This window comes from Ursus maritimus, unplaced genomic scaffold (assembly GCF_017311325.1).
Source record: "Ursus maritimus isolate PB19 unplaced genomic scaffold, ASM1731132v1 scaffold_1, whole genome shotgun sequence".
NCBI classification, from domain to species: Eukaryota; Metazoa; Chordata; class Mammalia; order Carnivora; family Ursidae; genus Ursus; species Ursus maritimus.
Window position 1 is genome coordinate 51225705 of NW_024423343.1, and position 27511 is coordinate 51253215.

General features: G+C 37.9%; 1 non-coding gene across 1 annotated transcript; it reads right to left on the reverse strand.

The window, feature by feature from the left end:
* Window positions 1-9974: 9974 nt before the first annotated feature.
* On the reverse strand, window positions 9975-10085 carry LOC121100004. The gene has a single exon (XR_005831737.1). It is a non-coding gene; the product is annotated as a U6 spliceosomal RNA (small nuclear RNA).
* Between the last annotated feature and the right edge of the window lie 17426 nt (window positions 10086-27511).

Consider the following 27511-nt stretch of genomic DNA (forward strand, 5'->3'; position numbering starts at 1 on the left):
TCAATGTGCAACCTTCTTCTCATGGTTTCATGCAACGATGATTTTAGCCTGAGTTGTTTATTTCTTGAAGAACTTTGAAACAGTGATTCAGTTGCAAATAACTGCATTTTTAGTCATAATTGTTCTGTAAAGAGTGACTGCTCTACCTTAATTTTTGTCATTTAATAATACGTCTAGCAGATCTTCCTTATTCTTTTTTTACAACTGCATAATATCTCATTGTGAGAACATCCCATCATTTATTGAATGAGTTCTTTATTGAAGAACAATTGAATCATATCCATATTTTTTTGCTATTGCAAATAATGTCAGAGTAAATAACCTTGAGCATAAGTCTTTAAAAATTTTTTACAAGATGTATTTTTGGAAAGAGATTCCTAGAAATGATATTGCAGGGTCACAGGATAAATGTATATTTTAGAAGACAAGAATTTGGCCTTCTTGCACTTTACAACCTCTTGCCCATTATCCCAATGTTTATAATATTACGACAGTATCAGTAATATTGACTGCTTAGTGAAATGACATGATTACATTTCCTTTTTGTACTTCGTTTTACTTCTTTCTGAAATTGTAAATGCCTTTTAAATATTTTCAGTTGTATTATTTTCTACAAGGCCAAATTAATTAGGTGATAAATCAGTTTTGTTTATTCCAGGATCCTTCTGTCCTCACACTGGAATCTTTGCACAGTTCTTGTCTGTCCTGAGATTTTCCCTTGACATTTCCTGGAAAATCCCTTTGGCTCTATCCTGTGTAGGATCCCCGGTTACCTAGATCCTGAAACTTGTTTCTTGGTAGAGTATAGCCTTCAGTGTCCTGAGAAAGGATTCATGCAAGATGAAATTTTTGAGGACACACATGTCTGAAAGTGTCTTTATTCTACTCTCACACTTTATTGCCTGTCACACTGGTTTTAGAAAGCCTGGGTCAGAAGTCAATATCCCTTAGAATTTTGAAGGTTTTACTTCAATTCCTTTTCCTTCCCAGTATTGTTTTCGAGATGTATGATGATATTCTAGTGCCTGTGCCTACATTTGCTTGGAAGGTCACGGTCAGACCAGATGTTGGCTTAGTGAGGAAATGTGGGATTGTGGCATAGCAAGACTTCCATCATGTATTATTAGTTATTAATTCTGGGCCCATGAGTGCTTATGTGGCTTTATTCTAGCCCAATGTTGCAACGTCAGTGAGCCTACATTTCCGAGCTCCTCTCACCTGGTTCTCCTTCCTCTCATGGGCTGCCTTGCCCACATAATTTTCAGTGTCTTTCTGAGCCAGGTGAGTCATGTTTGTTTATTTGTATCCTTGTCTTGTATGTATCTCTGCATCGTTTCTTTATTGGTTAGTCCAAGAAATAAAGTGAAGGTAACGTTAAATCATTAGTCATCATTCTTGCCAATATCTGAAGCACCAATTATTTGTGATCTTGCTTTTATGAACTTCTCTTACTCCCAGCATTTTGAAATGACAAAGTACTTTATTTTTTTAACAGTATGATTCCTTTTTATGTAAGTTTTAAAACAAAACTTAAGCAAAACATTTTTAAGAGAATCATACGTTAGGTCGGAAATTATAAGCAAAAGCAAGGAAATAACATAAGATCCAGGACTGTGGTCACCCTTGGGGGTGTAGGGGTACTATAGAGCGACGAAGTACTTTATTATAAATCCTCCTCCCATCCCGCACCCTCAACCATCTGGTGAACCATTTTGACTTGGAAGCTCAGGTTTATTTGGAAAAACAGTTTTATGGTCTTGAATTATTTCTTTTATAATTTCTGTTCTTCTAACTCCTCTCTTTTTCTGGAACTCCTCTTAGCCAAATGTTAGTCTTCCTGGATTAATTCTCCAATTTAATTTTTTCTCATGTATTGTCCACAAACTTTTTTTTTTTTATTCTAGAGTCTCAGAGATTTCATTGGCTACTTTCCAAATCTTCTACTGAATTTTTCAGCTTCGGTATCATTTTTTTCATTACCCAATACATTGCCATTCCCAAAATGTTCCTAGAATTCTTTTGTTTCTCATATGCAACATCATATTCTTCAGTGAAGTAATTAAAGGATTTTCTAAAACACTTTCTTCTGTTGCCTGCTTTGTTTCTGTTTCTTATGAATACCTTTCTTTGTTCTTTGTCTTTCATGTTATAGACATTCCTTAATTGTTTGGTTTTCTTAATTATCCATCAAATTTAAGATTACGGCATCAAAAAGCTGATTAGAAGTTATGTATTCATGGATGTGTCTTGGCTGGTGAGCTTTCAACAGTGTGATTGTTTAGAGACAAAGTTCTTTTATTTGGGAATCCACAAACATCAGTATCCATAAGCTTTTTATATGGAGCTGATCAGTTTCTTTAGAATAGAATACTCCCATTTTTTGCCTGATAAGTATTCTATTCTATCCATTTCTAACTGCACTCTAGGAGCTGAATATAACAAAAAGGCATGAGGTTCTCAAAATTCCATATGCAGATTCTTACTTCCTCTTTCCTATTATCAGTGCAACACTTCATTCCTGTAATCCGGGTCTCTGGTGTTTCTGAATCTAGAGATTTTCTGGTTCACCTTCTTTATATAATACTTCTCTGGTTTCATCTGGAAGTAGAGAGTGGCTTCATCATCTGGTAGTTTAATGTGCTTAGGGGTAAAGAAGTGGTAGCTTTGTTGTCCAATACTTTTTAGGCAGACTTTCAAACAATCCAACTGTTTTCAGCCACTCACTTACCTTACCCTGCTTCCAGGATACTTGGTGTCTCCTAATTCCTGAGACTTTCTGGATTTCTGTGGATGCAAAATAGCATATCTTTCTTTGGTATTCCTCTCAAAAATCTTTTAGGTAGTAGTCATCCCTGCTCTGCTTGAAAACAGATGCTACTCATTCAGTTCACTTTCAGTCTCTAATTAATTGGTTTAACTCTCTAGTCTACTATTGATTCTTGTTCTATTCTCTTTATTCCTCTGTATTTATGCATTTTGAATGAGAAGTTGGGGGCTGGAGAAGAGATAAATGCATATGCTTTTCACCATGTTAAACTATAAATCCATCTTCATATTATTTAACATTACTTCTCACCTGAATTTTATGTGTGTAGGTAAAAAAAAAAAATCACAAAGGAAAAATGCTGTGGTGATAGACAGTTTTCTTAATGGAGTGGTATTTAAGCTGAGATCTGATAAATAAGTAGAAGTTAAATCAATTGAAGGTAAGGCAATGGACATGGTAGAAAGCAACCCTGGCCAGGAAGAAGCATATGCAGAGAATCCACAAAGGAGGAAGGAGAATGGTATATTGGAGAACTCAAATGAAGGCTTCACTCAAGACAGCAAGAACAGTCCACTTTTGAGAACAGGTTGGAGAACTAGACAGGGGTCAGGTTGTGAAAGAGTTTGGACACTTATTTAGAAATGTGGTCTTCATTCTGATGGCTTTTGGAAGGTTTAAGCAAGGAAGTTACATGATGAGATTCATTTTACAAAAATCTTCCCAGTTGTAATATGGGGGACGAATTGAAAGGAGACAAAAACTGATGTAGGGAAATAATGTATTCTAATGATAGTTCATATGAAAGAAAATGGTAATGAGTGTCTGCATATTGTGGGACAACATGGGGAGAACTGGATAAATTTCAGAGATTTTTAACAGTAAAGATGGATTATTGGAATTGATTGCTTAGTTTAGTGTGGCATGTAGTGAGAGGTAGTGAGAGGTGATCCCTAGGTTTCAGATTTGCCTAACTAGCTGGATATTGGTTTATCTACTGAGATGGAAAATACAGGGGAAAGCCAGGTTTGGGGGGAAGATCATAAATGTTGTTTTAGATAGTTTTAATTTGGTGCAGGAGATATCAGTTAGGCAAATGATACATGGCTGGGAACTCTGAAGAGAGCTCTAGGTTGGAGAAACAAATTTATAAGCTTTGTGGATGATAATAAAAGCCACAAGTCTGAATTGGATCACATCAGAAGAGATGAGAGAGCAAAGAGAGAAAATGCCTATGCTCTTCAAGAAGAAAGACGCACAGGTACAAAACTTGCCATTTGATAAAGGTTAAATCTATATAAAGTTAAAATGGCTTCTAAACGTCCAGCCTCTATTTTAGAGCCTGGCATACAGTAAAAACATATGTGACTGAATTGAACAATAACAAAAAAGACAATGATTAATTATAAAGCTCTTTAAATTCATCACTCTCATTTGATTTGCAAAGAATTATCTTCATCAACCTCCTTTTCCTATCCAAATCTTATCCACGACTCAATCATCAAATAGCACAATTGTTATAAAATCTCCTGATACATCATTTCCAAGAAGTGTTATTTCCTCCATGAAACCACAGTACTTTGTTGGTATCTCTGTCACAATAACTGTATTTTCTTTTTATTTTAGTAATTTATATATAGATCTTATCTCTCTTTCTATTTCATCAGTCTCTGGAGGACAAGAGCTAAGTCTTTTTCAACTTTGTATTCCACGCGTCTGTCTAACGTAATGGCTGACATGCAGTAGATGGCCAATAAATATTTATTTAATAAATGCAGGAATGCGTCATTATGATCAGACATCAGTTGCTCTAACAACTCAGTTACGAAATCCCAGGTCCCAGGATAATAGCCTTGTCATATCCTGAGAGCAGTGACGCACAAAGTTTTGAGAAAGCTCACATTCTTTTGGATTTCTGTGGTCATGTAGTCTATCATGTTTTTCACCTAGAAGAAGGCAGGCTCATGCACTTGTATTTCAAAATGGATTTATCCCTTAATGAATATACCATAAGCCAAATAGAAATTTTTATTTTCTTGAAATTATTTTCTTTAAAGTTAAAAATTTCTATAGATTTTTTCTTTAAATTACCAAGCAACACTAGAAGGGAGAGACACTTAGGGCTATTATTTATATTCATATATGCATATACATGTACATGTATATGTATATGTGTATATATACACACGTTATTTTTAAAGATATCCAGACATAAAAGTTACATAGCTTTCTGCAGGAGATTATGTAACACTAACCATCTTTATGATTAGTAAGTTCTTTATGTTAAACTAATGTTTTTACTGTGCTTTTGTTCAGATGCAGGATAAATAATCAAAACTGCTTGTCAGAAGTTTTCTTATTTCCTTATTTCTATTTTCCATTTATTTGAAGACAGTTATTAATTTGTCCCTAGTTAACTTAATGTGGAGATTACATAGCTTCAATTTTTCTCATTATATGCACCTTATTTTCCATCTTATTATTTAATAAGTCCACTGTTGGCCATTTCCAGTTTTTATATGTCCTTCTTAATTTGTTTTAGGAAGATTTTATTATAGTGCACTAACTAATGATCCAGGACCAGTATTATCTTATAATTTTCTTCCAATTTTCTAGGAATATTTAATAATTAACATAATTTATAAATTTTAAAGGCCAATTTTTTTTGCTAAAATTATTTCCATTTTTTTAGTTGCTCTGTTCCTAAATCAAAGTATTAGCTAGAAGAGAACCATAGCGTGTATTGTGTAAAAAAATATTTTGAGTTAAAAAAAATGCCTTTAAACACCAATCCATAATGAAGGTTAATTAAAACTGTATATTTTTCCCTTAGCTATCAACAACTAGTTTTGGCATAGATTATTGGATTTATAATTAGATGTAATTTGACTTAATTAGTTGGCTATAGCTCTTAATTATGGCATACCTTTTCCCATTATGGCCACTGTAACAGCAGCTTAGGATAAACATTGATGATCCGCCTTGCCAGTGGGACTAGCTCTATCCCTTGGGTTATTTGTGTGATAATGAGAATGAGATTTCAGGAGTGTGACAGACGGTCTAGGCATGAAATACTGTTTTGGCACAGCTCCATTCACTGCCTTTCAAAAATGGCAGCTTATCCCACCAAAAAAAAAAAAAAAAAAAAGTTTTATGTGGATTGTTATCGTTTTGGTGAGGTTTTCTATTGGGAGGAGTCAAAGGGAGACTTAGGCAAATATTACCAAAAAAACGAAAACAAAAACAAAACTTGGAAAGTCAAGCGTTGTTAAAAATTTCCTGAGATCTAAAATATTAACATGAGTTAACGGAATGGCTTTGCTGAATAAAATAAGTCACCCGTCTGCTCTGAATCCCTTTGTTTAAGAATTCCATGATGCTGTTTCAGCCTCAGCCCCAGAATCTATTCTTAAAAGGGATACGAGGAAAGAATGTGGTAACTCAGGAAGCTAAAAATAAAGCAAGTTTGGATGTTTCCTTTGAATAAAGTTGAAGTGATAGTGATCGTCAAAGAAAACATTTTCAAAGGAGTTAGCGAAGGATGGTCCTCCGCTGTTGAATACTCACACGTGTTAGATATGGGAGCACAGATCTGAGGAGCCACAAAAATAGTTTGGTGTTGAAAATAAAAGATATCCACACAGATTATATGGTAATTTGGTACCACTTCTCTTATTTGCAGACCAAATCATTCTTAGTCCATTTCATAACAGCCAATTACAGGTTACTCAAGGGACATGGATCATGCAAATCAGCTCATATTTCACTGAGCGACTGTTTCTCGTGTGTTTTGAGCTATTATCTTCATTACAGTGCAGCACATGAATCCAACTCATCTGTACTGTAATTGCTATAAATCAAGCATTCGTTTGCCATTCTTTATTGCCTACTATAAAGAGTTTTAATAATATTTAGAGGGCACTGCAATAAAAGCAATCATTTATTGTGTCTGCTTACAGGGTCACTCAAGGTTTTCAACAAAAGCCAATGTCATTTCCTAATCTTTTAATATTCATAAGGTAACATCACTTGCAAATGGTACATTATGATTTATAAACATTTCCTGGCCGGGAACATAAAAGCATCATTATAATTCCTTCTCAGGAAAAACAGTCAGATTCTGTGAGGCAAATAGCAACATAGGGTACCAGAGCCCTGTGTTCTTAACCGGATCTTGTTTCTCTTTGTTCACTGCTCTTGATCATACCACTTAAACTCAGGCTAGCTATAAATTACAGAGGGCTTGTCAGAGTCCTTCTGAAAGGGAAGATCTGCATTAGTATTTAAAAAGGAGGTTCTGACTTTCCTCTTTCATCTTGGTCATAACAGAAGTGGCATGGTGTGGTAGATAACTCTGAGGCAGACGCCAAGGAGACCTGGGCTCAAGTTCTATTTATATCAATTACTATATGTGTGACCTTTGACAAATGAGTTAATCTATATAACACCTGTCTTCTTCATGTAAAATGGGAATAATAATACTTGGTCTACCTATTCAAAGGATCTCTGCAAGGATTATATGAAAGCCACTTGTAAAGTATAAAGCAATCCAATTATTAGTTGTAAGCACCACCTTCCTGTGAGAAAGGTAGCGATAATTTTCCTCCAGAACACCCTTTGTAAAATCATAAAGGACTGAAGAAATATATTACTTTGTACTTACCTAGAAAAATCATGGAATCTCAGTTCTCAGGCACTTATATCGACTATCCATATCAGTGTTAAATTTTGTCTACCACATCCCCAGACTTTGCTTGGGCATCTCCAATGATGGGCAACACATTGCTCTTGTCAGTAATGTACTAAATCTGATAGTTCTCCCTAATTCAGTGCTACAATCTATTTTATTTTGGGACAGACACAACAAGCCTAATGTCTCTCTTCTTTATCAGTCTCTCCTATATTTGAAGACAAGCACATGTCCTTCCCAAGTCTTGTCTTTTTCATATGAAATACTTCGAATTCTTGCAATAATTTTTTATGAAACTTGATTTCAAGTTACTGATATATCTGGGTCAATGTATTCTGAATAATAACTTGATTTGATTAAACTTAATTCGACTATGTTAAAAAATACTGAATACTATGTGCCAGAGATGTGTTAGATTTCAGAGATATAAAGCTGAACAAGGTACAGTGAGTGCCCTCAAGTGGCTCCTACTCTAGCCCAGCCTACCTTCATATTTATGGCTATCTATAGTACAACACAGTCAGCTGAAATATACTGAACACGTACTCTATGCCAAGCTCTTTGGCATGGCCTGGGAATTCAGCAGATGAATTCTGCCTTCGCCGAGCTTTCATTTTTGTGGGGGAGTAAAGACAGGTAAGGAGTCATTTGTAAACAAGTTTATTAGGTGAGGAAGGAAAGAGTGTTTTAGAAAGGAGGAAGAGTGTCATGTCCTTGAATGCACAGACCATTTCTATCTTGTTCCCTTGTAATCCTTAGTATCTAGCATGTGCTTAGCATATAGTATGCATTCTGTAAATACCCTGACTAACGAAAGCAAGCAGGCAGGTAAAAATTCTTAGAGCATGTGGCGTAAGAAGGAAGGGATGTAGGAAGGGACCTCCAGCAGATAACATGACAGCTGTCCACATCCCTTTAGGTCTTAGGGACATAGTACTGAAGATACTTTGCCTGTCCCTGAAGCCGACCAAACGCGCTAGGAAATTTACTCCTCGATCCCTCCCCGCCCCCTGCCCCGTCAGCAGCTTTCAGCCAAACACTAATGAGAGGTGGGACATAATACTACTTTTCCCTCTGGTGGGACAATTCGGCAGCACAGGTTTTATCATGATCCCGGAGTTTTCTTCAGTGGTCTTAGCTTTAGTTATCTTCAGTGGTAACCGCCTTGACAAGACACACCATACTGGCTGACTTCTCTTCTGCATCTCATTTCCCCACTTCTCTACCAGTGCTTCCTTCATGGTGCTCAAATCCTTATTTCTGTGTCTACTTCTGGGGAACCCACCCTGAGACAGGGCCATGTAATACAAGTCCTTATAAACCATATTAAAGAGTTTAAAGTCTACCACAATTTAAAGTGCTATATTAACAGTACAATTAAAGTATTAAAAAGATTTTGTTCGTGCCATTTTCAGGCCTAGTATGAGCTCTGGGTGGAACCTCACGCCCTGCCCCCATACTAAAAATAAGAAAGTGGATATGAGCCCACATCTAGTATCTTCCTCTGGATAACAGCTGCATTCCTAACTGGAAATTGGTCTTCATATAAACCTAGAGTGTGGTTTGGGAAAAAAGAAAAGATACGGGTGATACCCTTTTTAGAGAGTTCTCCCAACTTGATGGCTGGGATATACTGAGCACTCTAGAGGCACTTAGAGCTTGTCCTGGGTCTCCTGAAGAGTCTCATGCACATTAACTGAGGCGGATGCACTGGCCCCAACAACATGCAGGCTACTCTGGACACTGATGCTCAGAAGGAGGATGGGTATGAACACCAACACAGTGACTACTTGAAACACACACTCCAAACACAACTGATTGCTCCAGACCTTCCTAACAGAGTGGTCACAATCACAACTCCTAACATACCAACTCTCTCAGACAGATACACTATTCCAGAGCTTCCACCCTGGAGGGAAAACAGATGACCATGGACTGTGGATCACCTAGTCTTACCAACTAGTCCCAGTACCCCAGGCAACCCAGTGAGGTCAGGATGAGATCATTTGCAAGGCCCAAAGTACTATCTTCTGCCTAGCTATATAATATACTTCTATCTGATAAAACACTGACTCTCTAAGGATCCACAGAATATTATTTCCAAGTTATAACTCCAGCCACTGAATGTACCAGCACCTAATGATTGTGTGAACATTACCAACTCTTAATTTATAATTAACGTCAATGACTCAAGACCTTTTGATTATGACTGCTAATGAGAATGCTGTATGTTTCTTAATATTTCTTTACCTCTTCTTTCCAAAATTAATTTCAGCATGAAGACAAGGTGTAACATTAAAAAAATTCTATTTTTAACTTATTATTAAACATAAAACACATATCAGAATACTAATTACTTTTGAGACTGTCACAAAGACAGGCTTTTAGACGAAAGTGGTTTTTTTTTTTCTGATATCTGAGTTTAGTTGTGGTGAACTATAAATTGTTCTCTCAAGAGTATAATTGGATTCCTTCCTTCCTTCCTTCCTTCCTTCCTTCCTTCCTTCCTTCCTTCCTTCCTTCCATGTGGAATACTTCACAAATTTGCATGTCATCCTTGTGCAGGGGCCAGTCATGCTAATCTTCTCTGTATCGTTTCAATTTTAGTATATGTGCTGCCGAAGCGAACACTGATCACTGGATTTCTTAAGTGGTATATATAAGAACATTTTTCCTCAGCTTAAAATGAAATATTTAAATATATATGAATAAATACCTAAATTTGCTAGGCACGAGGAAAAAGTTATGCAACACTGGTTATATTCATGAGATAGAATTTTCACCAAAAAAGTGACAAATATTTGCAATTTGATAACATACAGCCCTACCCTATATGCCCTACAGGGACTGATTGAAACACAGTTTTTACAGCTATATGCTGACCCACCAACTCCACATTTGTAAATTCATATTAAAAATTATAAAAAGATAGGCGATGATTTGGCTGTAAGACTATATATAACATTCTTGCTTATAGTACCAAAAACTTGGGAAAAGCCTAAATATTTAGTTACATAGATTAGTAAAATTAATGTTGGGAGTCTCTATCAACATTCTTTTCAGCCCTTAAGAATATTATAGATGAATATTTATTGACATTAGAAAATAATTTATTGTTCATTTCTTAAAAACAGGTTATAAGAAAGTATATAAAGCAAGTTTTATTTTTTATAAAATAAAATTACATGTATCTCTACACAGAACATGTAATTCTAAGGCTAGACACTGAAAGAGTAACATGGCTTATCTTTGGATAGTGGATAATATGGGTTGTTTTTAAAAATTTTGCCTTGACTTTTCTTTATTTTTCACTTTCTTTTAATGCTAATGATGGTCATAGTAGAAAAATAGCTAAGGTACAGATTACAAAGAGTCCTTAATGCTCTACGAAGGACCTAAAATTTTATTCTGGATGTAATAAAAATATTCCAGGTTTTTAAAGAAGGGAAGCAAAATGGTCAGATGAATAGCTGGGAAGATATCCAACAGTTGGTATCGAACTTTCTCTAACCTGAGAAACTGTTTTTGTTTTTGATAAATAAAGACTTAGATAACTATTTCAAAATGGCGGATAAAGTCCTGAAAATAGGCCTGAAAAAGGATAAGTAGACAAGGTAGAAGGAAAACCACTCCACATAAGAAATGATCAGGAAGGTAAAGGTGAGGGATATCAGAGAGGACAGTGAGACACACACACACAGTGAGACTAGAAGAGAGAGAGAAAACAAGAAATGTTAGAGCATATGGCAGAAGGCCAGGATTGCATAAAATCATGTCCAGTGAGAAGTTTCCAGTGGTGGGGAGGCTTAAGTAATTTTTAGCACAGAAATATCAAACACGGCATTCTTCGTTGGTTCCGATGCTGTGGCATAAACCTGCCCCATTACCTATGCCTCCAGCACAGTCCAAGTTCACACAGCTCAGGATGGACGTATTTAAAGAATCGAGTGTTGGAGCCATAAAGGCCAGTCAGAGGGTGTTATGCAGAGAGAACTGAACTAATGTTCCATTATTCAATTTCTACGGGAACTTGGGCAAATGTCTTAATGAGATGCTGTTTTCTGAGTTAACATTTGATAACTGCTCTATAAAAATGCCAGCAATTATTATTTATTGACTGCTAACCACGTGCCAAGAAGTACTTCTAAGGGGTGTTACAGGTATTTCTTCACTTAATCTTCAGGATAACCCCATAAAAGTATAATCTATTTTATTTATACCCTTAATGTGCCTCAGGTGAGAAAACGAAGGCACGTTGGAGTTAAATGACTTATTTGAGGTCATGGAGCTTGACAGTGAAAAAGCCGGAATTTAAACCAGTTATTCTAGTTCCAGAGCACGGACTTTCATCCACCCATGTTCTACTGCTCCTCGGAGGCAGGTCACAAAGTAGGGAGAACTAAGTAAGATGACGTATGCTAACGCCACTAGTATGCTAGTGTCACTGCCACAGATAAAGATGCTCAGCAAATTTTCATTGTATTTCTTTTCTCTTGAATCCACTCTGTACTTACAAAACTTATTCACAAAGAAGTCAAAGGGTTTCTGTTAAATGCCTTTAAGCTTATAGACAATATTACTTTTTCTATTTTCCCAACCAAGAAATAAAAGAATTCCATGAAACAAGGAAAAAGGAGATTAGATACATCTTGTTCCCTTCAAATAAACTCTACTTTCTTTTCTGTTCTGTTTCGGGATTTTATTTAAAATGGAGCTCGTTGAGTTTTAATTCATGTATCTCTGTAGCCCATTGAGTTCTAATTCGTATATTTATCAACGTAACATACCTTATTTCATTTTCTCCCCATGGCAAGATCCATAAGACAAACATTTTTCACTTCATTTGTCTAAATGGGGAAACTGAGACTCAGGGAAGTAAATGCCTTCATCAAGACCATGTATATGGCAAGGCAAGGAATTGTATTAAAAGTTGGCATAGAGTCCAGGGCTTAAATGTCAGGATCAACAATTTTATTTTATTTTTTATTTACAATTGTCATGTCAGCTAAATATATATATATATATATATAGAGAGAGAGAGAGAGAGAGAGAGAGGGAGAGAGAGAGAAGGAGAGATGGAGACAAAATACAGTATGCAAACAAAAATTTTTGTTCTAGATATGCAGTACATGTGTACAAAAATCGGGCAAATTTTCTAAGTGTAACACAATATGTCTCAAAAGTAAAATATTTTTAGACTGTTTTTTTCCAGTCACTGGGTGTCCAGTTATTGATGACACTGCTTCCATTCATCAGGGTAAATAATTAAGAAAGACTGCATTTAGAATTTCCCACATAAAATAATTACTATAGATAAAATAATTGAATCTTAAAGCAGAAAGAAAACCAAAGCTGTAGAAATAAAAAAATTAAAGGCCTAGACAATCTATTAAATTTAATGATAGTAATTTTTTTCTCCTACCCACTAACAGTTCTGTTAAGCTGAAATCTGAAATATTTAGAATTCTTACTTAAATATAGCAAAAACCATACAAATCTCTGTAGCAAACAGACTTTCCATGTCTGCAGAGTCACTTAATAGCTGACAAATAGTTTCTATTAGGGCCTATCTTAATTGGTACTTGAACTTTTTGCCTTAAGTTGATTTGGCTTCTGTCATCCTTCCTGTCTTATCAACTGAAATGTCCAACTCCCTTAAAGCTTACTATACCTTGCACATGCTTTACATGTTTATGTTACAGCCGTTTAGACATTTCCCCTTGTTCTTGATCAAGGCATCAACTGTGTGATTTGTCACAAATAAATTAGCTCTGAAATCTGCATGTACCAAGATGTTTAGTTTATTCAGTCTTAAAGTCTGCCCAATTTCATAAAACCCAACACACACATTCCACAACTGGACAGAGTAGGCACTTACATACATAATCATTTTATTATGCCAGATGCCAGAGAGTGGTCTTTGATCAGCCCTCAAAATTAAACATTCGTTTTACCCAGGGTGCAATAAAAGTATGGTGACTTCTATTCGTTTGCTTTCCCAAGCATCTCCAGGCGGTAAGTTGCTTAGATTTACATACTAGGATTCTATAGAGTAGAGAGACACTGAACTACCTCCAGGATTGTTACCCACCACTCCTTGCTTCAGCTAGACCACCTCTGCTTCCCAGGTCAGAGCAGTGTCTCCTGTTTTCCATTCCTTTCTCTTGTCAAACTGAAGGACAGCTTCTAATTTTCCTTGCTGGGGAGGCATCCATCAATGCATCATCTTTTCCGACATATTTACATGCTGCATGTACTCAGCTAATTGAGACTTTACCAACAGTTCACAAGGCACTTGGCCCCCAACTTACAGCTGGTAATGTGGTGAAATATCAGGAGAAGTAAGTGAGAAGCACATGCTAGAATTATTAAAGACTGGGTACAACAGTAGGAATGACATTAATCTGGATGCCAGAGAAACTTTAGATTCTTCGGCTGTAACTTTAGGAACCACTCTGTCCCTTAGAACTGGCCATTTCAGCCAATTCGCCTCAGCCCGGAAAAAAAGCAAAGGGTTGTTGATGTTTTTTCTTTAAACCTGTGCAGAAGGAAAATGCTCAGCTGACTGGATGACTCTACGCAGTTAAAAACATATTCAATTTAGTGAAATGGCATTCTGTTCTAAGTCATTATAAAAGCCATCACTGGAAAATAGATACAATTACATATATATATACTGATATATTTCTATGTATTATATATTTCTATATAACCTATGAGAACCCTTTGGTTTTTACTTATTTATTTTTATTTAAATTTTTTTTAAAGATTTTATTTATTTATTTGACAGAGATAGAGACAGCCAGCGAGAGAAGGAACACAAGCAGGGGGAGTGGGAGAGGAAGAAGCAGGCTCATAGCGGAGGAGCCTGATGTGGGGCTCGATCCCATAACGCCGGGATCACGCCCTGAGCCGAAGGCAGACGCTTAACCGCTGTGCCACCCAGGTGCCCCTATTTTTATTTAAATTTTTAAAAAAGATTTTATTTATTTGAGAGAGAGAGAGAGGGATAGTGAGAGAGCACAAGCAGGGGGGAGAGGGAGAAGCAGGCTCCCTTCAGGGAGCCCGATGTGGTACTCAATCCCAGAACCCTGTGATCATGACCTGAGCTGAAGGCAAACACTTAACCAACTGAGCCACCCAGGTGCCCTGAATCCTTCAGTTTTAAAAATTCTGGTTCTAGAAATTCTAATGTTCAAAAATTACCTTAAAATCATAAAAACTCTAGGCATTCTCTCTCTTCAGATGCAACAACAGAAAGGCTTTGATATACTCTGTTTTTCAAATGTTCAAAACAATAACAACACATCTCATTTAATACTCAAGTAGAATCATGCTACTTTTCCAAAATAGGCCCTTTAATGCTTTATGTATTTGTATATATTTTCCAATTAGTAAGTTAAAAATAATAAAAATAACTAAAATGAGTTATGAAGTAATTCTATTCTATGCAGTAGAAATATATTTGAATGAGTTAAAGAATCAGGTGAAACCTGTAGTTAGTCTCCTGTGTGAAGAAGTGTATTTATTTTTCGCAAGTCTGTTTTGTATTCTGCACTCACTAACATTTATAATACACGACTTCCCCATGCAACAACAATTTAATGATACCTATTCTTTCCTTAAAAAACAAAAGAAATATTATCAGGCAGTATTACAATAAGCCAAACCAATTACCTTCTAAAACGATTTTAATGCAGGCAAAATATAAGAGTCATCATTTTAGCATAGCGATATTTATTAAGACTGCAATTCAAAGCAGTCCACCATGCTTCTTATATGCTACATCGCTTCCCATTGAGTTTCAGTATTTTGAAAGTTTGTATTTTATACCATAAAATTTCAAAATGTCATATCCTAGCAGATTCTGTGCAAAGAAACAAATAATATCTTACAGGCCACTTGGTCGCAGCTGTCATATACACACATTCAAATTCAAGGTGCACACTGCAAATGCTACCACGAATGGTGACAGGCCCACCAAATAGTTTAAAACATGGCTCCCATGTCCATAATCCAAAGGAGGTGAGAAAGAAGTTATAGAAAAACTAATACGAACCTCAGACCTCTTGACAAGTCGTGACTCTCAAGCTATTAATATGCTATGCAAGGGCTTGCCAGCATTACAGTAGACATTCTTCTGAGAAAATACGTAGATATATAAATCAGATACTTTTTCCCCCCTCAAAGATAGGAATAGGTCCTGCCCCAGAATTCTGCTGACAAAGGTCCACTGTAATAAAATGATTGTTTTCTTTTGTCATTGCCTGGCACATATATTAGCATTAGGTGCACTATTTTATCGGAGGAGTAAGTTAGAGTTACAGCATACGTTTTTCTTAAACCACTTTTATCTCTTCTCCTTCAGCGAAGTTAGCATCGTTTTGTTTTTCACTGTAATTTTGAGGTTAAGTACCACTTTTTTTTCAGAAAAATCTCAAAGAACTAGAAAAAAGATCTTTTTAAAATAAACACCCGCCCCCCCTCCCCCCGCCCCGCAAATCTTTTAAAAATGACTTCTCTCGGGGCGGCTGGGTGGCTCAGTTGGTGGGGCATCTTGCCTTAGGCTCAGGTCACAATCTCAGGGTCCTGAGTTCGGGCCCTCCATCGGGCTCCTGCTTCTCCCTCTCCCTTTGCCTGCCACTCCCCCTGCTTGTGCTCTCTCTCTGTCAAATAAATAAATAAATAAAATCTTGGAACAAAATAAAAATGACCTTTCTTTCCTCCCCACAGGATTATTTATCTAGGCAAACCAAGTGCTACAGACAACATAGAACCTAAGAATTTGGTTGTAAAAGAAAAATGTATCCATGTGCTATCACACGGAGTGAAGCACACATTAATGGGTTAATAATCACTTAGTAATAAGACACCAAGAGATGCCCACAATTTAACATTTGAGGGAGATTTATTTTGGTTAGAAAATTATAAAGCCTTTAATTTTCTTTTTGGCCCACTGTATATTCTCACTACAGTGCATGAGTGCTATGTTCCGTATGGCCACAACTGCTACTGGGTAGCTTCAAACTGGCTCGAAATCATCACTCTTAGGAAAAACAGTATAGCACCAAACACAGAAAGGCAGATGCCACAGTTTCACTTCCAGAGCTGGAAGGAGATTCCATGCCTTCGGAATACCCTCCCCATCATCACAAAAGTTCATTTTTATTACGTGCATTTTATATGCATTGCCTCATTGAAACTCCACAAAAATTTTGTAAAATAAATACTACTCTTAATCCATTTTATATGAAGAACCTGAGAAGCTCATTTACAACTTGTGCAAAGTCATGTATCCATAATTACAAAGGCAGTGCTCTAAATATTATTCTGTCCCTTTGTCTTCCCTACTGTATATGGTCAACAAATTGGATATTGCAGTACCTGTAAGCAGCAATACACAATAACTAAGACTGTAGACTCTGAAGAAGGTTGTCTGGGTTCACATCCTGGTTCTGCTATTGAGATGGCCAGTATGTACCCTCACCTTTCTTTAAGCAAAATAGCAGTCTCTATCTCATAGGGCTTTAGCAAAGAAGAGATGAGGTAGCATGTGTCAAGTGCTTAGAACATTGCTTGGCATACTGAATGTCCTCAGCAAACTAGATGATTGCACATACATTAATTCACCGATTATTTGTTAACCTTTCAGTACGGGCAAAGTACTTGAAGGTTGGGAAAATGAGTCACAGTCTAAGTTCTCAAAGATATTAGAATCTAACAAGGAAACTTGCACATCATTAAACAAATGTCAATAATGGCTATAAATCTATCGCCGAAAGTTTAAAGAACAAAAAACATACAAGTGTAGACAAGAATTTGCTTCATGGATGAGGTATGTTTACACATAACTTGGAAGAATGGCTAGATTTTGGAGAGGCAGAGGAGAGGTGGCAGGAAGTAATTTGTTGAACTGGGTAGATGAAACAGTCAGATAATCTTAAAATCTCTTCCAAAAAATTGAGGGTCTTTCATTCTTCCAGAGTAGGTGCACTACCCATTCTCTGGACAAATGCACAGATTGTGCTTCTAGTCACAAAAGAGAAGTTTTTCTTCTTAAAGAAGAAAATTGAGGTCAGTCATTTCAATGTCCTAACCTTCCACAAATAGCAGTTTGTATGTTTAATTTTTTTATGAAGCAATAAACTGATGATTTCATTTTTTAATGAGGGAAGTCTTTTGGTCATCTTAGACCATTTCCAATGTGTGTGGCGGGGGGCCAAATGATTCTCAGACACCAGTAGGTGTCCAAGAACTCAACTCAGTTCTGAAACGATCTACCCTGGGGGTAGCAGCAGAAACCACAGGTGAAGGGCTCAGTCCTGCAAGATAGTCCTTCCAACTTCTGATGCCAGTCGAAAGCCCAAGTTGTCACCTGTGCCGCTGACAAACCTGTGGGTTTCAACGACCCCCTTCTTGTACTTCAGATGCCAAATGCAAGTCCAAGTTGTCACCTGTACTTCTAACCGACTGCCTGTAAGTTCCCATGACCCTTCCTGCCCCAGGGTTTGATTAATTTGCTAGAGTAGCTCATAGAACTCAGAGGAACATTTTACTTACTAAATTACCAGTTTGTTTCTTTTTCCCATGACAGGATATAACTTAAGAACAGCAGATGGAAGAGAAGCACAGGGCAAGGTATGGGGAAAAGGTGTGGAACTTCCATGTTCTCTTGAGTATGCTACTTTTTCCAGTATCCACATGGTCACCACCCCAGAAGCTTTCCAAACCCTGAACCCTGTCCTTTTGGGTTTTATGGAGGCTTCATCACACAGGCATGATTTGTTAATCAGTGAGCACTGGTGACTGAACTCCATCTCCAACTCTTCTCCCCTCCCTAGAGGTTTGGGGGTGAGACTGAAAGTTCCAACCTTCTACTCACATGGTTGACTCAACTGGCAATGAGTCCTCATTCTTAGGTGGGATCCAAGAGCCACTCATTAACATAACAGAAGACACCTTTATTACTCTCAACACTTCCTTAAATTCCAAGGGTTTTGGAAACTCTGTCCCAGAAACAGGGAAAAAGGCCAAATATATATTTCTTACTATAAATCACAGTATCATAGAAAGGAAGAAAACAGCTACAATCTGAAATTGGTCTATATGGAATTGGGTTAGAACAGGCCTACTCTTATCTAGAGAGGAAGAGTCTGAATGTCATGGATCTTTACACTTATCTCTAGAATATCATGTTTCTGCTTCTCCTCCTCAAACCCTCTTTTCACTTTAGTTTGGCTTTTAGGTCAGCAATCTAGAGAGGATAATGGATAGACTGTCAGATTCAGTTGGTCTAAAACACATTGTGCTTCCCATAAACTGGCTGCTTACTCACCCTCCTATTCCCCACTCTGGCCAGATCAGAAACTTATGATGTGTCATCATCAACATGTTCCACTTGCTTGTCTCAAAGATCTGGGCCTTGAGATTAAAATTCCAAAATGTCACTAAGATTGGTAGCTTCAACCCCTATTATTTTCCCACTGGACTGTTAGAATTACTTTGCGATTGGCCTGTTTCCTGTCCATTTCCCGTACAATTCACCCTAAACGTTTTACAAGGAAAAAAAAGTCTGAAGAGCAATAGTTTCTTGGCTCAAAAAATTTCAAAGTCTTCCTATTTTCCACAGAATTAGGTTGATACTTAGCTGCCACTCAAAGCTTTCGGACACCACACCCCAGCTTGCCTTGTCTTCCATTCTTGCCGTCTTACGGTCTTTTTTTGGAGACTTCAACTTAAAAACAGAATGCAGTGATCATTCTTTTGAACAGTTTCCCTCTCTCAAATGCCTACCCCCTCAGAGATCTTCCTCTTGAAAGTCTGGGCATTCTTGAAAACCAACCTCAGAAACTACATCTCTGAATCTCACCAGGAGTCCCTCCTCTCTCTAAATTTCTTTTTTTTTTTTTTTTTTAAAGATTTTATTTATTTATTTGACAGAGATAGAGACAGCCAGCGAGAGAGGGAACACAAGCAGGGGGAGTGGGAGAGGAAGAAGCAGGCTCATAGCAGAGGAGCCTGATGTGGGGCTCGATCCCATAACGCCGGGATCACGCCCTGAGCCAAAGGCAGACGCTTAACCGCTGTGCCACCCAGGCGCCCCCTCTCTAAATTTATCACTTTGTATTTACCTTATGAGATATTCAGCAAATTCTAAATCATGTTATAATCGTATATGTAACATTTTCAATAAAGAGCTACTTATATTTTTAAAAAGTACACTCCACAGCACCTAGCTTAGCGTCTTCAGTAAAAAGCTCTGTAGATGTACATTGAATGAATGAACAAATGAATAAATGAATCATGGAGAGTGCAAGGATGAGGATGAGACAGACAGAAGCTTGTCCATTTGCAAAAACTAGATTCCCAAATAGTTTCATTTACTTCGCGCTGATCTGAACTCAGTCTTTTGATAATTACATACAAAGACTGCTCTGTGTAGTAGGAGTGGAATGTATAGGCGAGCTTTTGTTAAAACAGGGCAATTCAGGAATCAGCATTTTCCAATAAGAGAACAGGTCTTTGGATATTGTTGATATATAATTCATCATTGTTAAATTATCTACCAAGATAAAAATATTTCCACGTTGAAGTATTTTTAAACTTATAATGTAAGATACCTGGGTAATTGGCTGTGAAGGATATAAAAAAGACAGATGTAAGGCTCTTTCTGAATTTATACAGCTGATAAAGGATGCTTCTTGCCTACATATGGAGAGGTACCTGTAATTATGTCCGGCAGCTAATGAAGGCTTATTGTAAGTATTTAAAGACTCTGTGGACTCTAGTGCTTCCAGGTTCTTCAGTTTATAAAATTTCAAAGTCACCCATGAACTTGAATACCCTGTATAAATTTGAAAGAAAGGTACTACAGGATTCATGATGTTCTTGTACTGACAAACACTTTATGTCACCTGATGCCACACACCTACCTAATTCAAACGTTACCGAAAGGAAGCTTTGGAATCAGATAATTTCATTCCACTTTAACTGTTTCACGAGCTAAAGGTATCACTAGGAATTTAAATCAAAGCCAGCTTTAATGAACTAAACCAACCCTGGATGAAAATGCTTCATTTCACATCAAATCTCACAGCTGATCATGTATGTATGCTGTTTGCACAGCTGAGATCTGATTGGCTCGCACACTGAAAGCTCTGTTGGAAGTTAGTATTACAGCCACTTATAACTCAGATGAAATGAGGCATTAGTTTGCCTGATAAAATGAACAAGCCGCAGTGAAAAGAACACTACCACAAACAATTTTTTGCTAACAAGATTTGGCGGTGACTTAGTTATTCATTATACTCTCATTGGATTCAGGACTCAGACTCTGAAAGATAAAGGGAGCTGTCCTTTCAAGTACCAGGGCAGACATCCCTGCCTTTTCCCAGGTGACTCACCTAGATCACGATCGACAGGGTTCTGTATGATCTGGCCCCTGCCCCCCTTCAAACCTCCTCTTGCCCACTCTCCCACTTCCTCACTGTGCTCTAGGCCCTGTGGAGTCAAACCCCTTTCCCCCTCAGAGCCTCTGCACTGAGCTCTTCTCACGGGCTCCTGCTCACCCTGCAGATTTCCTCTGTGCAGTACACATCTGCTCTGGAACTCTTAAAATGTGGCCAGTATGAATTAAGTTGTGCTGTGCTGAATACACATTGGACTGTGAAAATTTAATATGTAAATAAAGGAGGACATCATTAATAATATTGGCTACAAGTCGAAGTGATAATATTTTAGATACTTGGGTTCAATAAAACATATTATTAAAATTAATTCGACCTGTTTCTTTTCATAACGTGGCTACTAGAAAATTTTAAATTACCCATGTGGTTTGCATTCGTGGCTTGCGTTATATTTCAAATGAAGCATGCTGCTTTCTACATTAATTCAGACGTCACCACGGAGAGTTAAATTTGTCAGAAGGCATTCGTTTGTTTATTTTCTCTATTTTATATGCTGCTATATCCAAACCACCATTTATTTCATGTGAGGCATGAAATAAATGTTTGCGGAATGAATGAATGCATTATCCATGCGCTAATGAAGAGCCTGGGCTCTGGAATCAAGCTGCCTGAATTTCAATCTCAGTTCTGGTATTTATTAACCGTATCAGCTGGGACAAGGGTTTATTCTCTCAAGGAGTACCTGTTAAGATGAATTCTTACATCTAAAGTGTTTAAATCAGTGTCTGATATGTAGTAAGTGCTCAATAAATATTAGCTATGGATAAGTATTATTATTCTGTTCTGTAGAAAGAAACATAGGCACCATAATGCTAATCTTTGGTTACTGAGATGGTGAATGGGAGTCATGATTTAACTCTTGAACGGCACGACTCTAAGATACATTTTCTGTCCATAATACGAATGTAAATCAATAGTCAATATAAATAAAAATCTGAAGTCAATTTTAAGTTACTTCAATAGCGTTAAAGGAAGCTATATGATTCATATCTGCTCATCTAAATGATATTGGACTTTGGCCTCTAATTGAGTATTATCTATTAACAATGTGAAATGTGATAACAATTTATCATACTGGTGAATATTTATTCAGTCTTATTAACAGCAGGCACTATTCTTATCTATTACAATGCTAAAATACTCAATTAGTTCACCAACTTTGTAAGTGGACACTGTCCGTCAAAATCCCTATTTTCCAGATGAGGATACTGAGGTACAGAGAGGTCAAGTACCTTGCCAAAGTCACACAGCTAAGCACGGAAGAAGGTAGAATTCTAACTCAGCTGGTGTGGCCGCAGAACCCGTGCTTCCCCCATTTCTGAGACAGCGCACTCTCTGCTCGCATTTTATGCCTGTGGAGCAGTAAAAGATGGCTGAGCACTCAGCCTTACAGTTGCTGTGATTAACTCAAAGATAGGAACTGCCTTCTGCTATTTATCAGCAACAGTACATTTTCTAAGAAAAATTGTTTTTCTGGCTCAAGCTGTGGAATGGACCACCTAAAAGTAAATTTTCCTTCCAAAAGACATCTTTGTAATCCATACAAAACTAGGCCATCAAAACCTCTGCTGTCCTGGGGACTGCTTCCCCGAATGAGACTTCAAGCAAAGAATAAATTATCCTGCATGTCATATCACATCACATCAGGCCCAATCAAGCTCAGTAAGTGACTATTTGCTTCTCTCTTCAGAAGCCCAGCACAATAGATCCTATGCTGATGACACTTACAATATTTAAATAAAGCCAGACTAGGTTTATGATTGAAGAAGCCATCATCTTTCATTAGAATGAGAAAATAAATTTTCAATAGTAGGCCACTAACATGTTTGAATGGCTCAATTCATTTTCTAGCAGGTCATGGCCAATATCCACTACAGAACATCCTTGTTGAAAACAATCCTCTTAAAGAATCCACTCTGTCTTGATGACAAAGAGGTGTGTTCTTCCCCAGACAAGAAATGGGGGGAAAAAAAAAGCTAAACCCTCTAAATGTTTTTACATTTCAGTGATTTGGTTCTGCGACATTCTATCTTGTGTGAGGGGAAAGAGGAAACAACGGGTAAGGAAAAAGATCGTTATCGGGGAGCACTCCTAGGTACATGGCAGAAGCAATAGAGACCTGGAAGCCCAGCGGCCTCAGGCAGCCTGGAACAGAGGGAGGCAGCAAACAAGAGTCAGAAAGGCCAGGTTCTGCTTCAACCTTGTCACTCACTACCTCTGTGTATTTGAGCATCTTGCCGACCTTTTCCAAGTCATGATTTATAAAATGAGAGGGTTTGATTAGATCACAAGATCACATTCAGTCTTTACAAGACCTTCCTGACTGTACTTATGTCAGAGAATTCCGATGTCTAGAGTCTTGTTAGAATGTGCTAGTCACAGGGAGGTGCTCTCCTCTATAGAAATTGAAGTGGAAGGACATGATGCTTTCTGGGAGATAAAGTAGCAAAATTCACACACTACGGGTGTGACCAGTCATCACAGGGACTTAACTGGGAAAATGGATGTGACTCTGTGACCAAAGGGTTTGGGAACACTCACAACTCAGAAGCACAGAAATAACATATGAAGACATCTGGGTGTGTTACAATCTAAATATATGTGTTGCCCTTTTTCTGAAGAAGGGTGATGTGAACAGAGAAGGCATAGTTATCCTGGAAAATAAATCAGGAAAGACCACATAGATTTGTATTATTTACTTCTCTATGCAGTTCTGTCTGGGGGTGTGAGTGAGAGGCATTTCCCTCTGTGAAGATGGGCAGATCAGCCCCTAGTGCTTGAACCTGAGTGTTCCAATCAAATAATACTCATTTGCCTTGTTCTGATTCTGCATGTAGCAGGCATCCTTTGGCCTACAGAGAGAGAAGGCAGTGGGAAGATTGACATCAATATCCAATTTCCCTAGGGTTACATGGTTTTTGGAAACAAGTAAACCCACTTTCTAATGGGCTTCCTATAAAAAGTGGGTCTCAGGGAGTATATGTACCAATTGGCCAACTCAAGTATTTAAGTCTACCTAAAATTGTATTTCTAATTCTAATTAATTGACATTGTGATTGAAATATACCCTTCTCAGTGAGCTTTATTAATGGGAGTCTGTCCCTGAGAGATGGATCTTTTCTAAGGATTCTGGCAAGATGATGTTTAAAACTGCATAGCCTCAAGTATTCCAGACCTTGGATTCACTCTTCCTTTCAAAATGCAAACAACAATAGTCTCAGTCTCTATGCTGCTTGATTAGTAGGGAATCCTATCATTTCCCCCTCTATTTCTTAGTTTCCTAGGAACGTCTACAAGTCCTAAAACCTGTCCTGGTTGTCACTTAACATCTCTGTCAGTCTTCCTCCCCTCCCTGCAGGTTTCTTGGCCCGTTGCTTTTTGTATGTCCTAACCAGGACTACCATACTTCTGAGGAAGGTGTTCCCACACAACAAGATGCTTGAAAACAAGCCTAGTTTACTTCATTAAAGATGCAGGCTTACGAAAAGGAACAACCAAAAAAAGAAAAAGGAAAGAATTCTTAAAATTGCATGAAAGTATTGTTGTGAGATGAAGATACTGCTATGATTTATTGAAGACCTGGCCCCCAGGACCAGAATGTGACTGCGTTTGGAAATGAGGTTGTTGCTGATATAATTAGTTAAAATGAAGCTATGAGGAGACTGGGTCCCTAATCCAATATTACTGGTGTCCTCATAAAAACGGGAACTTTGAACAGAGAGACAAACACAACAGGAGAATGCCAGGGGAAGACTGGCGTTAGATGCCCACAGGCCAAGGGAATGACCAGAAGCTGGGAGAGAGGCCTGGAACAGATTTTCCCCTGGCACTTCCAGAGGGAACACGGCCCTGCTGTCACTTTGATCTTGGACTTGTAGCCTACAGAACTATAAGACAATAAATTTCTCTGGTTTAAGCCACTTGCTGTGCTTTGTTACAGCAGCCCTAGCAAACTAGTACTGGTATTATGGCTCCTTCAAACTTCAGACTAGGCCTCTCCATAGGTCCTGATGCACGTTGGGCCCCAGCCTGCTGCTGCCCTGCAGGGGACAGATCACCTATAGATAAATCTGTAAGTCTCTGTAGCAGGGATGTTAGGCTCTCCTTACCTGCTATCTAGGCCCCTGAATGAACCTTCTTATGTCCCCTATGACAGACGAGAAGAAAAAAATATTCTTTCTCTATAGCTAGTACAAGGTCTATTTCACAGATAAGATCAAAAAGAGTTCTGCTAAGATGTAATTCTGATTATAATGAGAGAAGTTGTCTCAAACCTCATTATTACAAGATAAGGTTTGGCCTTATCTTTATATAACCAGAGAGGTCCATGAAGTATTTGCCCCAAATAAAAAAGACAGAGGCAGAGACTAGAGTTAGGTTACCAGAAACCAAAGAATGTCTGAGGCCACCAGATGCTGGAAGAAGAAAGGAAGAATCCTCCCCTAGAGGCTTTGGAAGGAATATGGTCCCATTAACACCTTGATTTCAGCCTTATGACTTCCGAGACAGTGAGAGAATAAATTTCAGTTGTTTCAGACCATCCAGTTAGTGGTACTTTGTTGGGGCAGCCGTAGCAAATGAATACGGCCAGTTTGGCTGAGCTGTAGTACCAGTTATTAACTCAAACACTAATCTAGCGTTGCTGTGAAGGTATTTTGTAGATGCAGTTAACTTTAAGTAAAGGAGATTTCCCTTGGTAACGTGGGTGAATCTCATTTAATTAGCTGAAGGCCTTAAGAGCAAAAAATGAAGTTTCCCAGAGAAGAAATTCTGCCTCAAAAAGGCACCATCAACACTTGTCTTTCCTGAGTTGCCAGCCTGCCAGTGTGCCCTGCCCTACAGGTTTCTGACTTGCCAGTCCCAACAATTCATAAGCCAATTCTTTAAGATCAATCTCTTTATAATCACATATACACATGTATGGTGTTCTTGACTTGTGTGATCCTACCTCCTTGAGTGTGGGCAGGATCGGACACTTACTTGAGACTAAGAGAGGTGATGGGACATATGCCATTACATGCACATAATTACATTACACATGATTTCAGTATCTGTCCTGCTGAGAGTATCTCTTTCTTGCTGGCTTTCAGGAAGCAAATGGCCATAATGGAAGAGTCCATCTGGCAAGATACTGAGGGCAACCTCTGACTGAGAGCCAACAAGAAGAAACTGAGGCCCTTAGTCTGGCAATTCACAAGGAACTGAGTGCTGCCGACAACCACGGTAGGGTAGAAGTAGAGGCTTCCCCAGTCAACTCTCACATGAGACTACAGTGCCAGAAAACACTCTGATTACAGCCTTTGAAACCCAGAAGCATATTACCTAGAAATTTTGGAGAATTATGGCAACATACTAAAATGGAAAAGAAAAATGAAACTAGAACTTGGATCATTCGAGTCCTGGTTCAAGGACCTTTTTGTTCTACCCCAATGTACCCCTCTGATGTTCACAAGAACACAAATGCTTTGTGAAAATTTCTGGTGCCAAGAAAAGCCTCTAACTATCCTTTGTACAAGAGTGAGCATATAAATGTGGGTGTAGATGTATGCACGCCTTTTGTGTTTTGTAAGAATTTAACTAATACATCAGCATCTCTGTTCATCAGTACAAATCCCCATCTCTAATTCAGAGCAACATGGTAGTAATGAGCATCAAAAGTAATCATTCCGTAGGAGGAAACAGAGGGTTATTCAGCTATTAGGACTCAGGAAAATTTGCCCTGTTGGCTTCCCACTTCCTGACGGATATTGATTCAATTGGAAAACTGCAAAGATGTGGCTGTTTCACCTCCATTTAAAGTAATTAGAATTAGCGAGAGAACGTCTTATTGTCATACCTATTGCTAGTTTTCACAATTACCATGAACTTCTGGGAAGGGATAAAGGGGAAACCCATGTTGACCTCTGGCAGGCCAGATTATGGTAGCAATCAACCACTGAGCTCATAGGATACCACTTCCAGTAAGTTTTTCTCATTTATTTTTCCATAAAATTATGATGTAATTCATTATCTTAGCATTGACCTATAACTATGGTGTTAGGGAAAATGTGTAAGATCTGAAGTCAGAAAACTCAGAAGTATTCAGAGTAGCACATATCCATCAACTTGCCCTGAAAAAAAAAAAAAAAAAAACAACCAGAAAGCCCGGGCATGCTCCCCTCCCAGGAGAAGCTTCAACAGCAGGAGATACATCTAACAATAGCATTCAAATTTAATAAAATCCCAGGGGGCAAATGGATAGCTCCACCCTCTGTAAGCGCCACAGGCAACTTTGAGAAGCTTGCAAAGTCCTGCATGTCCCACTCCACGCTGTTCAAAAATCTCCTAAGTTTTTTTCTAACCTTTAATTCAAGCAATTGTATCTAGCTGTGTCTGTGTCTTTTTGTCAATCTTACCATGATGTTGGTACATGGTGCAGTACCCACGGAGTCGGGGTTGGGTGTGACCACAGGGGACAGAATGGATTAACGAGTCAATATTGTTTGTGTCTTGTGTCCAAGCGATGGGATTACAAGTGATTTCTATCTTCTTTTTGCTTCTTTTTATTTTATGAAATTTCTAAAATGAGATGTATTACTTGAGTAATTTTAT